Genomic DNA, 16,165 nt, shown 5'->3' with positions numbered 1-16,165 from the left:
TAATGACCCTATTATCTAGCACAATATAAAACAGATGTTTCAAAGACAGGTGTGTGCCAGCAAAAACCAAAACCTTATACCGTATTCCTGATGGGCATTTAGATTTGAGATGATTTTGGGAACATGCTAGACTAGATACTGGTTTAATGTATAAACAGTCTGGCTTGTCAATGAAAGTCAATCGGTGGATTCTTAACCCCTTAAAATGTGATTCAATTTGTTTGGCAAAACAGTTCAATGAATTCACTTGAAGTAGCTCTCACCTCTGTCATAGTCCGCCAGGACCAAGACCAAGACCTCATGTGGAGCGTTTTGAGGAAACTCTTGATGAACTCCTTAGTTTCGTGGTGGGATTTGAGGTTTGTGATTCATTTGGTTGCCATGTATTGTAGGTGTTCTGTGTGTATATTGTGTCTGTTGGAGCATATGGCTGTGTGTGTGTGTGTGTGTGTGTGTGTGTGTGTGTGTGTGTGTGTGTGTGTGTGTGTGTGTGTGTGCGTGTGTGCGTGCGTGCGTGCGTGCGTGCGTGCGTGCGTGCGTGCGTGCGTGCGTGCGTGCGTGCGTGCGTGCGTGCGTGCGTGCGTGCGTGCGTGCGTGCGTGCGTGCTCTCAATCAGGAACGGCCTTCACTGGCACCTGTGGAGGCAGGCACAGGCTGTGCACAATCCCTATCATCCCTACCTCGCTGACCTTCGATGCAGACGGGCAAGATTAGTAGACAGTTGTCGGCCGCTAAGCTCTGTGTCTTAGTTGTGTATGTAGATTGAGATATCTACTAACCCCGGTCCCTTTTCGTACAGACCCTGGATTGGATCCTGTTTTTGTTCCTGTGTTCTCGCTTACTCTTGGTGCTTACAGTTCTGCCTTGCGTCATGCTACGACTTTGGAGTATCCTGAACCGCCTTACCCATGTGCCAGTATCCATCTTGCCTGCCTCTACGCAATATGGCTAGTAACAAGAAGCCTTTTTCCTTTTTCCCCCGTATCTCTTTCTGTGTGTGCACTGCTTTGATCCACTCACCAAACAAGCCCTAACAAACTCTAAAGCAAGGCAATCTGATTTACACGTGTTGTGACAGTCTCGTCCTGTTTATATTGTTGGCCAAAAAGTTACTGAATTAAAGATAAACCGTCGGCTCCCTTGGGCTCCAGCGTGCCCCGCATGCATCTCAATGGAGAGCAGTGTTAGCAGAGGTGATTAGGCTCTGCTTGTCATATCACCAGAAAAAGGTGGCAGAATAAAGCAATTAGAACCCATAATTCCAAACACTATACTTTTGTCTAGAAGAGCCCAGAGACAGAGCTCCAGGCACTGATTCATCCAGGATCGGCCTGAAATCACCACTCTGATGACTCGCATTCCTTACAGTAGATTATATTTGGCAGACGGCCAAGGTCTTTTCTTCTTTTTTTAAATTTTTATTGGACCTTACCTGTGCTTGGCAGATGTGTTGTTAGCATACCAAGCAAACAATGTTGGCCACTGGACCTGCACAACCCAGCAAACACAAGGGACAGAGATATTTCCACCCATGAGCCGCTGTGATGGTCGGATCAGGATGGGTGGATGTGGTTTGTGTTGGCAGGAGTAACAGTGTTGAATGCTAATTGTTTTGAAGGGCACAGGATTCGTTGGTTGTTATGGTAACAGGAGACTGTGCATGAGATGTGCAGAAGGGATGTGGTGAATGGAAGAAAAATTAATATAAGGATGGATAGATAGAATAGCAAAAACAAATATGACAAAAGATTTATGAAAAATAATGTGTAAGAAATAGACAGACAAAGACAGATATGTCTGTAAAACCTATTTCCTCACGTCAGTTCTCTTTCAAACCCAGGATACATTATCTTTGTGTCTGAAGTGGTGGTAAGAGTGCCGCTTTTAGTTTGTAATTTATGGAGGAGATTGGGGGAAAAAAATATCAAAAATAGGGCTTAGATTTTATTACTTCTGCAACAAGAGTTTCACATTGATAACACATTGTTAGCTCCTGGGGCTTTGGAGAGGAGTCAGGAACCTCAACGTTTAAAGAGATTACCAAGTGGTACAATGATGAAGACAAATCTCAGCATAATTATTATTAAAAATCAAAAAAATATGACAGCCGTCAGTGTTAATAATACCGTGACATAATGCATAATGCAGCTCACAAACCAATATCAATTGTGTTATGGTCAAGGTGAAAAAGAGCTCCTGTGGCTTTGTAATGATGGCTGAAACTGAACATTGAACACATCTCAGTTATGGCTATTTAACCCTATCTTAGATGATAAAATATTCATGAGCATCACACCTACAGCTCTGTGAGAATGCTGATATGATATGCTCAAGAGTAAATCACATTAAAAAAGGAGTTCTACGGACTTTCCACAAAATATGGAATAGCCATCCGGTGAGATAAAAGGTAGCCAGTTAAGGGGGGTGTGAGGGTTTTCACTTTGTTACACACAAAGCAGAAGAAAATTATCCAATGAAGGTATAACCGAAGATGTTAACAATGGATTAAAAGCATTTTGTGGAAAAGCATATATTCTTGATTGTACACAGTATACAAGTATATCACGACTGATGTTCCATTATATCAATAAAAAACAAACAAACAAGATATGTGACGATTTGCATAATTGCTCAGTGGAAAAAAAAATGTAAAAGCATTGAAGGACATTTTACACTGTAAAATCACAATGAGGCTGAGGCATTTGAGTTTGCTTTTAGCAATGAAAAGTGCTCTATATAATGACATTTATTATTATTATTATTATTATTATATTTGCCATTTGCCTTATATGACAGAGGCGTGTAACTTTGTCAACTCGGCCTGTTTGAGTGCGTGTGTTTGCAATGTGTGTAAGAAATGGCCCTGCTGTAAAAAAAAATAAAAATAAGCACAACGTAAATGAAGATAATTCATTAATTCGCTCATGCATTAATCCCATAAACATGTGTGTGCTTACTGCGCCCAACCATCAATTTGCTGCCACCAGTGTTTACCTAAGTGGCACGTCTAATGAGGACGTTCCCCGTCTGTGTAATCAGTGCAATTCTTAATGTGTTTTGTCATCAATTATTTCACTAATATTTGTCAAACGGTGAAGACGACTCTCAGCTCGGCAGGACCCGACCTCTGACTGATGAAGACAGATAGGGCACATTTCTCCATCATCTCAGTCGCGTTGGTTTGAAGCAGAGCCAAGCAGAGGCTGGTGCTCGTAAAACGTTCACACGTTTCAAATCGCAACTTGTTCATCACAACAATTTCATTCGCTTAAAAGACTTAATATACTAAGTAGGTGAAATGAGGAGTTGGCTGTTTGGCTGGCAGCCAGCGATTATGGACAAGTGGCTCTATAAGTTTGGCTTTAATGGCTTCTAAGGAGGGAAAAGGTCAAAGCCTATTGCTGGGGAGTTACATATACAGAATACAAAATATGAGTAGCTGTAGTCTGTAACAGTCATTGTATGATTATGATGGTGCCCATAGATTGTTGGGATTTGTAGTTTTCAGTGTGTTTCTGGCGCACATCCCGGTTCTCTGGACTTGGTGGAGTGTGTTTTTGCTCTGTCGCCGCTCTGCTTCTATACTCCATTTCATGTTCTCATCTTGGCACAAACAACACAAATGATGAGTTTGTTCACAGGCCATATGACCATAATATGAGCATTTCTGTAATGCTAATGCTTGGGCAGTGTATTCCAGGCAATTTGTATCTAAACAACGTACTTGTGCTTGATGAAAGAGCCTGCAAATATAAACCCACATTCTCCTATTTGCAACTGAACGTTCATGAAAAGGTGGATATATTTTTGTGTGTATGCCTCTTCCAGGAGTCACTGCCGGCAAACTTTCTGAGTGTGCACCATCCCCAAAGACTAATATAGCAAGCCGCACGACTATACATGCTTTCAAAACAAAACAGCTGTTAGTGGGCTAAATGTTAAAGGTAATGAAGTGCATATAAGCTATTAGGACGGGGGTAATCATTACAAAACACTTGGATAACGCTGCACAAGCTGTTCAGAGACTTTTAAGTTCACCGACTGTTCTGTTAAATACACATGAGGTCTTTGTTTGTACACATTCAAGCTGATTGGGGAACAGGAGCCAGTAATGGGCGTTTCATTTTCTGAAAAAGAATTCAAAAGCCCTAACAAGGTGGATTATACTGACACACATACTGAAAATGTGTCACATATTAGTTGTGGTTTTCCTCAAATATACAATGACCACATGATGAAGAGGTTTTGGTTTTGTCTGTCTGTTTAAAACTTAAATCAGATTTCATGTTTCAGAATATTTGAAGGATAACATGTAATTTGTATGTTTTCAATGAAACAAAACACTCTTTTTTTGAAAGCACATAATTAAAACATGAGCACTGGACAGAGTTATGTACAGGGTTCACAGTTATTTTGGTGCTGGTCCTCGACAAAATGGCCAACAGGCGACATAGTCAGCACAGGCCTTTAATTATTCAGCATTTCAGAGAAATAAAAATGCATCAGCACAAAAGTACACTAAAAGTATATTCGTAATTCTATAGCTTTCTCCCTAAAGTTGACCTAGACCTAACTGGGAATGTGTGGAATTATTTACACAAGCCAACGCAGAGCATAGTTGCAAGTGGTGTTGTGAAGCGAAATGGGTTTCCTTTGTCAATCTTTGTTTCAGGATTTGATTTGTCTCAGACGTTGGATTTAAATTTGAAGTGGGACTCTGTTCTAGCATGAGTAAACAGAGGAATTTTGTTTTGTATATGGTAGTATTTCATTTTTTTTATTGTGTTGGACTATATTTTTAATGAAATATGTATGCGGCAAAAAAAAGGCAGGCATAATATCCGTACATTTTTTTTGCTCTCCATCTATGAATTGGGTTCTGTATAATAACATTTTGCCAACTCCTGTCTGTTCCTTTTACAGAATGGTGTCCTCTGGCAATTCACCTGTAACGTGAAGTTGCGTAAATGCCCTCGCGCCAGGTCGTAGCATTTGTTATATCAGACACTCAATTCATGGAATAGAGGAAGAGCCTATATGTATAATTTTAAGTCATAATGCATCACTGTCATTTCTCACTTATCTGCTTCTGTTAGCCCATTGCTCATTAGAAATCAAAGACTTGATGAAGACTCATTCAAATAACCCGATAGTTATATGCACAATTCTTTCCATTATACATTCAAAACTAACTCCAATCACATACCTCTGCCAAAACTCAACAGTTCCAATAAATTCAATCAAGCACCAGTTTGCATAGATACATTCATTCCCCTAAATATGCCTGATTTTCTTTTTCCATCAAGATCCATGAATTATTCCCAGGAAGATCGGATAAAAATTCCAAGAAATCTTGCAATTTTAAAACAAAGATGTACAAAATGCCAAGATCCACCCCTTTATCCAGATGTAGGACACAATTTAATAGGGTTCCGCTGTGCCAAGAGGAGACTGCTTCATCAAAGCACAGTACATGCTGATTCTTACGCTACGACTGGCTAATCACTAATCACATTTCATATTCAAAGTCTCATTGCATCTTACACTTTGTTCCAATGATGCAATTCCATGTAAAAATGCACAGCACGCACAAAAAAACTCAAGTCACTCTAGACCAGTGTGTCAAGCAGACAGGTCTGTATATCCTAATGATATAGCAAATAGCTTTTAATGAGCACTCCTTTCAAATCCATTGCATCCTTAACAACCTGGTGCACTCTTGTAGTAAATAAATATCAACACAAATGGCACGGTTGCCATGTATATCCATACAATTTGGTTAATTATTCTTTTCATGCTTTGGATAAGAAATTGTAATTTAGGTAATTATTACGCATGAAGCCCAACTAGGGACAGGGGTTGCAAATTAGCCTTGCCTAGAAACCCTATATGCATCACATCTGCATCTTGTTATTGTAACCTGTTTTTTGCATTGTCCCTGACAAAATTTGTATAAATATATACATGTTTAAAGTACAGTAACTGCCTGTAGTTGACTCGTCAGATATTACTGCCATCCCTTACTGCTGCTTTCAATGTTGGTCTCAGACTTGGTGCTGACGTAGCTTCGATTTTCAAGAAAGTGCAATGAAGGCTGACAAACTGACAAAAATAATTTGCTTGTAAAGGATTTGGATTTGTACAGAGGTGACTAGTAAGTAGCTTTACAAATGCACTGTAATAGGCTGCAAGGGTTAGCGCTGACAGGTAAACATGTGCCTGTCAGACGGTGTTGGAGTGTTATTAAGATATAAACCTCTATGCATTTAAAAATGGTGTTGGAATTCGTAATGGGTGCAGTTCATGAACTTATTTCAAATGAGTATGGAGGAAAAGCTTAAGCAAACCGTCAGGGTCGCTTTAATCATTTATATATTTTTTTTTACAACAGTTACAGTTGAAGATATACATTTTTAATGGAAGTACATTTTTTGATAGTTGCATTGCCACAGTGTCTTCAGAGCCATAATTTGTGAGTTTAGGATCAGACCATAATTCCCTGAGCTCAAAGTTGCCTTGTAGGATTTTTGATCCCTAAACGTTCTGGCAGGAGAAGCATGAAATCAACACATCTGGAAGTGGAAACAGAACAATCTATGTCATGTTTAAGAGACGTGAGCACCGCTTATCTGTCGGGTCAACTGAGAACGGTTTTCAGGTTCTTGTATATATGATTTGGTTAAAAATTGTTACCACAAGCGGTCCAGACTTATTCCCCAACATCCCAAATATGTGACTCTCATCGCTGACACCAGTAAAGGTTTTTAATAGATGAAACTATGTGTAACGTGAACAGAGTAGTTCATCGTGACATTTTAGAATCTTTCAGCTAGTTTTCTTTGTTTTGCTCAATGGCCCACAACTTTACTAATTTGGTTCAACTTTGATCCCACTGCTCTCCCCCACATGTTTCATTAGCAGCAGGTAAACACACTGTGCAACACTTGCTAAGCGCCAAAAGACAGATAAATGCAGTTAGTAACAAGTGGAGCATTCAGCTGCTTAAGAGCCAGATTCTGTCTTTTCCCCTCAGGAGTTGGTGGAGACTAACTAATGGAGCTAAACGAATTGGGTTTTTCAGGTAGAGAGAAACACCAGACGAATGGTAATTTTTGCTACAGTTGCTTAGTTTTTCATATTGGCGAATGCTTGCTGACGCATTCACCATAACAACTTTATAAGGTGAAGTTGTATATGTGTATGACAGGTATAACAGTGTATTTGTTAACCTGCTGTCCTGATGCCCAGTCGTACTGTATGTGTAAGATAACCATAGTCACATGAACTAAAGTGAAGGGAGAAGCAGGAACCCAGAGAGCCATCATCATACAAAGTGAGAACCAGCATATATATCTACTGGTACTCACTGGAGTATTATAAAGGAAAAAAAGTAGTTGCACCCCAGATTACGAACCACGCCAGTCGTTTTGAAGACTTATCTCAGTTCCCCTGGCTGTATCATGCATTTTTAATATTTACAACCTGAGCTCTAAAGTAGACAGATTTTGAAATGAGTGAAAATCATAGATTGCAGAGTGGAGACTGCCAGGAGTTTATGAGCCAGGGTCAGTATATTTCAGCAAGTTGATATTTAAGAATATGATTAAATAGTTTCTATCAATGATAGTAACATGATGATGTCGGGTACCAATGTGAAAAACAGAAGTTCCACACAATTGACAAAGCATCATTAACATTTGGTTGAAAATGTCTTTTTTTGAGTCATGAAAACAGACACATGCAACACTATTATGATTCAAGGTCTGCATATTCACAGCACAACTCATAACCAGTGTTTGAAATATGTTCTGCGTATGATTTTGTGAATTTTAAGGATTTTTTTTTTTAATTTGGGGCTTTTTCAGACTATTAACCCTCAGGCCACTACTGTAATTAGCATCCTGTGTTGAGTCTATTTAAATGAATCCAGAGCTGCTCTTTGGAAGAACGTAATTAATCTATGAATTTTCAATGGTGGCCGATTTGTCATCACGATGCTATTTGGTGTAGTGCACAGGTCTTTTGAATAACAAGTGTTGACTTCCTTCGACAGTGGAGTAAAGTACATCAGAGCACAATCTTCCATTGGCTAATTCTTTACACAGTAATATTATATTCTGTTCATTTTTATCTGCAATAGATTTAGATCTGCAGTAATGATACATTTTTACAGCTGCCATGGTAGAACACAATGTAAAAAAAAATCAAACTGGGATCAAACTATATACCAGTATTATCCATGAACATTATTCTACACAGCTTGATTATCAAGAAAAAGTGTTGCTCTTCTTGTACAAAAAAAAGGAAAAAGAAAAAATAAGCACTCTTGTCTTTGGTTTATTCATTAACTTTGTGTGAGAACCTGACAAACCAAACTCATTGTAGCAGTATTCAAAAGATCATAATCACAGGTAAACACGACATTTTGGCTGGGAAAGAAGTAAAATAATTACTGTGAAAATAACACATTTTCTTCTAGATGCTTAGAGTGTATTGGTGGAGAGAGGCAAGGAGGGACAGAGACGTCGGGTACTGGTCACTGTGAGTTGAGAATTCATACTTTATATATAAGATTTTTTTGAGGAAAACTGTGTGCATGTCTGCTCATGTTTGCACTTCTTAATGTTTCATTAAATTCTGGACCTTGATTTGTCTTATCTCGCAGATATTATGGTTATAGGGGGAATCAGTGAGGATGAAGATTAGTGGCTGTGGGGCTCATGCTGGGAGTTCCTGTTTTCCATTTCCGCCAATGGTTCGCCAAAACCAACCTTAGTAATGAAGCGAGCCAGCTGCTGAGAGGCTGGTGGATCTCTGTGAGAGATTACGGAGATCAAAGCCGTTCAGGATTGAAATTTGTTCTCAAGGTGCAGAAACACATACAGAGATGGGTGATGGCGAGAGGAGCAGCTCCACTTCCCTTGCAGCTCACGCCGTTGACAGTGATCCAACGATTTAAAAAAAAAAAATACTGTTGGAGAAAACGGAGGCAATCCAAGGAACCGTTGTCTCGGGGCCTCTGCAGAGAGCCTGGCGCATATCATCAGTGATTCAGGAGTCTATTGAGCATCACGAAGGAGCTTCATGCTGTATCCTCCCAGCTCCAGTCCCACTGTGCAGATACCTCAGCTGCAACTGTATCAACAGCGATGAGGACTCTGCTGGCATCCCCACTCACAAACAGGGCCAATTGGCCAATTCACTCGATGTGTCTAAACTGTAATTATCTCCAGTAAAATTCATAAATGTGAAAACACTAACTGGAAGAAATGCTGCAACGCACGACATTCCCACTCTTAATACTTTGAAGACTTCCATAACTCACGGAGAGAATTACTTATAATGGCTTATAAGAGGTAACACTCAACTTTGATATGGCCGATCCTGGATTCTTTAATGTAATTACTATGGCTGATAGGTTTCCCAAATGACCCACGCAGGTTAATTTACAGACATAAAGATGATGATCTCCTCATCGGAATTCACTAATTTCCTCACAGATTTGAAAAAATAGCCAGATGTTTGTCACAGGATGGAGCAGTCTGTAAAATCAATTTTAGGTTAGCTGTGAGTTTTATTCTTATTCTTAACTAGCTTTTTTTCCCCCTTTTTCAGTTTTGAAAAACATGGTCATCTCAGCCTCTCTGTGGGATAAGATACATTCATTATTACTTTGAGCTATTTTTTAATGGCACATTTTCCCATCGCTCGTTGACAGTCACTGTCAGACTGCAGTGTATCGAGTATGAAAACATGTTGCAGTGTCTTTGCACGTCTTTAGTTTCAATATGTTTTAAATCATAATAGTTAAGTATAATCCAAATTTCGTGTTGTTTATTACATGACCTGCCAATACAAACTATTACAAAATCTACATTTTTGTTAACAAGAAATTCCACTGTATACTGTACCTTTAAGAGACCCCATGTTGCTGCTGCAACCAGTTTTTGAAACCACTACCTAAGTTGTGCCGAACTCACTGAAGTGAGGTGTCATCATATCTAAAAATGAGGATGACTGCTCTTTAAATGCAAACTATGCAAAGAGAAAATAAGCGATGCTTGCGATGAAGCCTATATATACACCCTCCAATAGAACAAAAATATATAGAAATCAAAGGGCAGAGTAATTTCACACCGTATCTGTTATGTTAATGCAGGGATTTAGTGCAGGACTCTGTCAGGTTCCAGCTCGCCGATCGTTCAGGTAGTGAAGTTTTACCAGAATGACCAGATTAGAGCTTCTGCTACAAAATCCAATAACATATTGCATCAATACCTAACAGCAAATGTAAGGTACAGTATGGCTTTTATCTATGCGGTGAAGTATTTCTTGTATCAATGTTTTTTTTACCTCAATAAGAAAGCCTTGTTCGCACAGTGACACACATTTCACACCTACAGATTGCCTGTTTAGTCATCTGTATGTTCATGTGTCTGCTGCATATGTTGTTTGTCAAGGGTGTGGTAGAGAAGTCAGGGTACAATCCAGCATCCTCGCTGCACTAGTGTATGATCATCTCTTATTCTTCGCTGGTCAAGAACCTTTGTACCATTTTTGAATTAAGTAACAATAGGTGCGCAGATGGCTTATACCGTCAGAGTGCTGGGATCATGTCAGTAAGGTCAAAGGCAATGCCACTGCACAACCCGGACCACGATCAGTGACACAATGTCAAAGTCTTGACAGAAAATTCTGAAATAAATAAATAAAATATAGCAGAAAAAAAACTTTATACCAAACTTTAGCATCACATAGCCAGTCATATCTCTACACTTTGTGTTATCGGCAACGTGATACAGGAAAGTCACTGCTTCATGTATGCCAGCGACTCCAGGGATGATCACTCTTGCTGGATGCAGACTGCCGTTCTCTCAAAGGTCACGGGTGCCATTAATAACATGTGTTTTCTGAATGTTACGTATAGAATCTTTAATCCCGTACAGATCGTGACTCAGTCGGTTCGATGTTGCACAGCTTGAATGTCACAAACGCCTGAGAGAAGTTTGGCAGAAGTGTGGTTCATGCCGCAAATGGTGGCAACAAATGAATAAAGAGCAACAGCTTTAAGGGGAGAGGTTGGAAAAAAAGAGATGTCACCACACCAATAAACAGTGTAAAAGAGGGAGCCCCTGCACAAAAAGCAGAAGAATGGCGAAGAGGAAAGCGTCCGAAAACCATTTTAGGAGGAGAAATGGAGAAATTTTTTCCTTAATCCCTGTGAGGCAAAGGGACTTAATGGAAACTTCTCCTTATCAGGCATGATGCAGAGACCTTACTATTGCTGCTCTCCTTCACTTTGATGTATTTTTAGAGAGAGAAAGAGAGTGGGAGAGAGAGAGAGAGAGAGAGAGAGAGAGAGACCACTGCTTCACAACATGCACGCACACACATACAGCCTTGCAGTCCTTGAGTCGGCTGAACACTGCATTAGATCTCAGCTGCAAAGATATGGTGTTCTCAAAGTGCCGGGTTTACTGTTGTTCTCACTCTGCGCTCTGAGCAGGTAATATAAAAGGTGAAAAAAAAATCAATTCCAAAAGTGATTTCCAGGTGCAACCGGCTGATATTGATATTGTGCCCTAATATTCCTCTCTCTTTAGCCCTCAGAGCTGTGAGCGAGTGTGTAAAAGGTTATCCACAAAGTGAACCCAGAACAAGAAGCAGGTGCACCCCGATCACACACTTTTACCTAGTCATACCTTTTACTCATTAATGAGGAGCAGGTTCCACTTTGGAAAGAGCACCACATTTTAAAATGGCTGCCTTTGTCTGACGTGAGGATGTAATAGCGCGCTGTGAAATGTTTTCCTGCCATCATTTAGCAAGAAAATAAAATCTAAAAAGCATGTAACACTTGATCAATTAACCACAGACAAATCCTTTGGATAGTGATTATGAGGCAGGCTGGTGGCCCGTAACACGATCACGGTGGGCATAATGCAGTGTGTGGATTGGTTTGATGAAATATTCATACAACTTTAATAACACAACGCCTTTATACACCGTGCCAGATCAGAAGTGGCAAATCCCCTGCAGAGGAAACAGCAGAGTTCTGTTCGTCACCATAGTGACAGTGCTTCTGGTTTTAATCAAAACATCGTGATGATCATGTAATATCAGCTGCCCGAATCGAATCACAGCAAGTCCACAAAGGTAGAGGCAGGCTGTTCTCTGTCACTGTCACTCGTCAGAGCACAACTAGAACAAAGAGTCTTGGGCTCATATAGCAAAGGAAGTGCTCAAAAAATAAAATTAAAATAAACAAGATTCTTCATTTCCTTATTGTAAACAGTATTTTCCACTCCTCTATTTTACTCCATACAAGTCTTATGCAGACAGAGAAGTCCCGGAATAGCTACATTATCACTAATGTATATTGTCTTGCAGTACATATTGCAACGTCAGCTCGTTGATGGTTTATAGATTTACACTGGGTATTTATTTGGCGTTTGGTGTAGCATTGCCATGGCATTACATAGTGTAGTAGAGCTTTTATGTGTCATCATTTAGCCTGATATACCACATGAGTGAGAAGACTCCACTTTGCCATTTTAAGATGACATATTGCAGGCATGGTGCCCTGACAGAAAAAAAGGCCTCTGTCGCATCATCTTGCTCTAACACGACTCTCGGTCAAGTTTTGATCGAGTCAGGCGATGATACTAAGAGTAAGCAGTGAAGAGTCTGGACAACACAGTCTTTTACTTACGCCTGACGACAGTAAACGGCACTCGACATTGCAGGGATATTTGGTCTCTATCAGTCTTGTATCATTAAACACAGGCTGCGTACTACTTCACAGAGAGCTTTTAACAATGCAGCGGTGCTCCTGGCTGCCTGGGGTTAATGCCCGACTTGATGAATAAACAACCGGCATCAAGTCGAGCCCTGCACACGGGAGGATCCACATGCATGATGCATGATGCAGGTAACTTGGTGCGGAGGAAGCAGGACGCAAGTAGGAAGGAGGCGAGCATGGCCTCTGGGCACCACAGGTCTCTGCCAGGATCCATTTACAATCGCTGCATGAAGTGGGAACGAGTCTATGTGTAACAGAAGAAAGAGGAGTGTAAATGTAAATACAGTGTTTGTGTTTGTATACAGTATAAAGTGTTAATTTGCTGAATTTAAAGAAAATGTGCGGAATTCCAATGTGTACTGATATCTGGATATGAAAATACCCTTAAAGAAATATGTGATTTTGGTCTTAGTGCACAGTCCCACTTCAAACATTTTCCATTCTTACTCTTTTGTCTAAACTTCCAGCCATCGTGCATAGAAACATCCTGGAATAGAAGAGATGTCGGCATACACGAGTCAATCAATAACACAACAAATATAGTTTATTCATGTAAGATATTATGTCTACAGCTGTCATCTCAGTTGATTCAATTTTGTCTGTACTTGTAAAGCAAAGAAAACAAAAAAGATACTGGTCAAAATGTGTATTTTTATTGACACATGAATCATTGCTGTTATCACCAGGTTTACCCCCCCCCCCCCAAAGTCTATGTTGTCATGAATTTTACTTCACTGAGAGTTTCGCATTTCTCATCTTGAGTGTGTGCTTCTGCATAGAAATGATGTTAAATGTGCAAACATTTGCATGTACTACATTTGGTAGTACTACCAATTGTTTTTTTTACTTGAGTTTGAGTTAATGAAACAAAACGACACCGAGGACACCACCAGTGGGGCAAAGTACATTAGGGGGGGTTAAGACCTTGACAGTGCTCAGATGGATTTGTAATAGCAGAGGATTATGTCACAAGACCAAATATTATTACTGCAGTCATTCACCGTTCAGAACAGTTGAGTGAGACTTTCATTACAGAATCCATCCCTGCTTATGATGAGCAAGGTGCAGTAGACGTGCCTGGAGGTGGAGCAAAGTTTTGGTCTTTAATGAACTGAAAGTGAAACATAGCGCCTGGACTAAGGACTAGAGGAGGAGAAAGGCGAAGGCTTCAGTAATTGTGTTATGAGTGGAAAATATCTGTCAAAGTTTGACTCAAAAAATTGTTCCTGAATATGTATGTGTGCAACCACAATGTTTTTATCTGCCTCTGAGTGAACCAGTTCTGGATGTTTGTATGATCAAACTGACCCATCCTCCTCTTCCTGTCGGCTTAATGACTATGAAACATTGTAGTGAATACTTTATATATTTAATGAGTTTGCATAACCTATAATAAATGACATGACCTGAAATTAGTGACAGTAAAATGTTGCTTGAATTACTTCAGCCAGGTAAATGGATAATGGCAAGTAAACTGAAAAGGGTATTTAACATCAGTGGTCATCAATCACTCGGCGTCACTCAGCTTCAGTGTGGTGATGTGTGATCTCTGTATAAGTACTGACTTGATCTGAGGACATATATTAGACAACTACAACATAAAAGTTTAAAAGCCTTCTAAGTTATTGTGATGTCACTCGCAGATATTCATCTCACCGGGGTTATACAATCTCTCTGGATGTCCTTGAGACTGGCGTAATGAATGATTTGCTTTCTTCTGACTCGTCGCAGACAAAAGCAATAGAAATCAATTAGGGGGAAACAGACAGTGACCATTCAGGCCAGTATTGATGTACAGGAGCAAGACAAGGACAATGGACGATGAGCAACTGAAATCGCCGATAAAGAGCAAGAGATACCTGAACACTATTAATAAACATGAGGGAAGGGTGAACCTAGGATATCAGGTATGATGCATGAGACGCCGCTGATGAAAACGGGAGAAGATATTTAGATTAGTGAAAGCAACAGTAACAGTAACAGTAACAGGCGAGCTATTCCAGTCAGAGTTACTGTCATTTAATATTAATCAACCAGAAAAAGCTCCCCTCAAGGTCCAGTTAGAAGATTTTCTGATCATTTTAAAGGACTGTCTTCAAAGTTCGTACCGGCTCTACAGTTGAGTTTTAAGAGTTTATAGATACAAACCCGCCAGTTTCATACAGCAGCAGGATTGAAGGGGGCAGCACACCAACTCCTGCTTCTACAAAAGGTAAGATAAATCAAGGACAAATCCCTGCTGCATCTAGATTTTTCCTTCTTTTTTTGGACCTGAAATGGCTAGTAGTTTAATGGATTAGTTGATTAATAGAAAAATAATCAGCAACTATAATCAATTGATAATTACAGTTATATTTAAAGAAAGAAAAGCGAAAAATTGTAAAATATACTTTAGCTTCAGTTTCTCCAATGTGAGGATTTTTTTCTTCTGCTTTTCTCTGTTTTATTTAATTGTTTACTAAATATGTCTCGGTTTTTGGTTTGATGGTCAGACAAAACGAGACATCTGAAGATGCCACTGTGGACCCTCATTTTAAAGATTAATCAAATAATTGATTGGTCAAAAAACGGTCTGCAGATTAATTGACACAGACAATTATTGTTGGTGATAACACTCATATTTTAGTTGTCTATATTTCAGTACCACATGTTTGGTTAACACTGCCACTTGTTCTTGACAGGTGCCCTCAAACATATTTTTTTAAATTTTTATTAGAAGATTTCAAATTAAAAGTGAAAAAGCCTTTTAAATCATTATCATGTCACACACAGATATTCATCTGACTGAGGTTATCCAATCTCGCTGGATGCCCTTCAGACTGGCGTAATGAATGATTTGCTCTTTTCTGACTCGTCGCAGACTCAAGCAATAGCAATCAATTAAGAAAAAAAGACAGTGACAGGTCAGTGTTGATGTACAGCCGCAAGACAAAGACAATGGACGATGAAGAACTGAAATCACAGGACAGAAATTACAGTCACGTGATACCTGAGCGCCATTAATAAACATGAACGAGGGTAAAAGCAGGATGTCAAGTAGGATGCAGAATGACTGGTTGTCATACAAATCAGTGAGGTTAAACAGGGACAAACTCCCTGCTGAAGTTTGATTTTGATTTCTGTGATTGGACAATTTTAATCAGTGGATGGAGTTCTCCCAATTGTTCAAATATTTCTGAGCAAATTAAGTTTCAAGGGTTTCAGTTATATCATTCAGGATGATCTTCATCAGCAAAAGGACTTTGTCAAGTTGTCATATGCTGTTGTTCCATCTCTGACTTGATAAATAGAGGCAGAGCAGCTTCTTAAGAACCACCAAGGCTCCTAGACATTTAAACTGCGACATCAAATTTGTTTTGTAGG

The 16,165-nt window shown here is 39.6% G+C and overlaps 1 long non-coding RNA gene across 2 annotated transcripts in view; it reads left to right on the top strand.

Moving 5' to 3' along the window:
• Positions 1 to 14,271, top strand: part of LOC118312712 — a 119,202-nt gene extending 104,931 nt beyond the window's left edge. The window contains exons 8-9 of one of the 2 annotated variants that reach the window (XR_007031380.1): positions 8,480 to 8,541; positions 8,681 to 14,271. This is a non-coding gene — a long non-coding RNA (uncharacterized LOC118312712). Of the gene's footprint in view, positions 1 to 8,479; positions 8,542 to 8,665 lie in introns of both variants that reach the window. The other variant, XR_007031378.1, reaches the window with a different exon arrangement.
• The last annotated feature ends 1,894 nt before the right edge of the window (positions 14,272 to 16,165 follow it).

The sequence above is a fragment of the Scophthalmus maximus genome, chromosome 8, assembly GCF_022379125.1.
Source record: "Scophthalmus maximus strain ysfricsl-2021 chromosome 8, ASM2237912v1, whole genome shotgun sequence".
In the NCBI taxonomy this organism is placed as follows: Eukaryota; Metazoa; Chordata; class Actinopteri; order Pleuronectiformes; family Scophthalmidae; genus Scophthalmus; species Scophthalmus maximus.
This window is presented reverse-complemented; position numbering and strand designations above follow the sequence as displayed.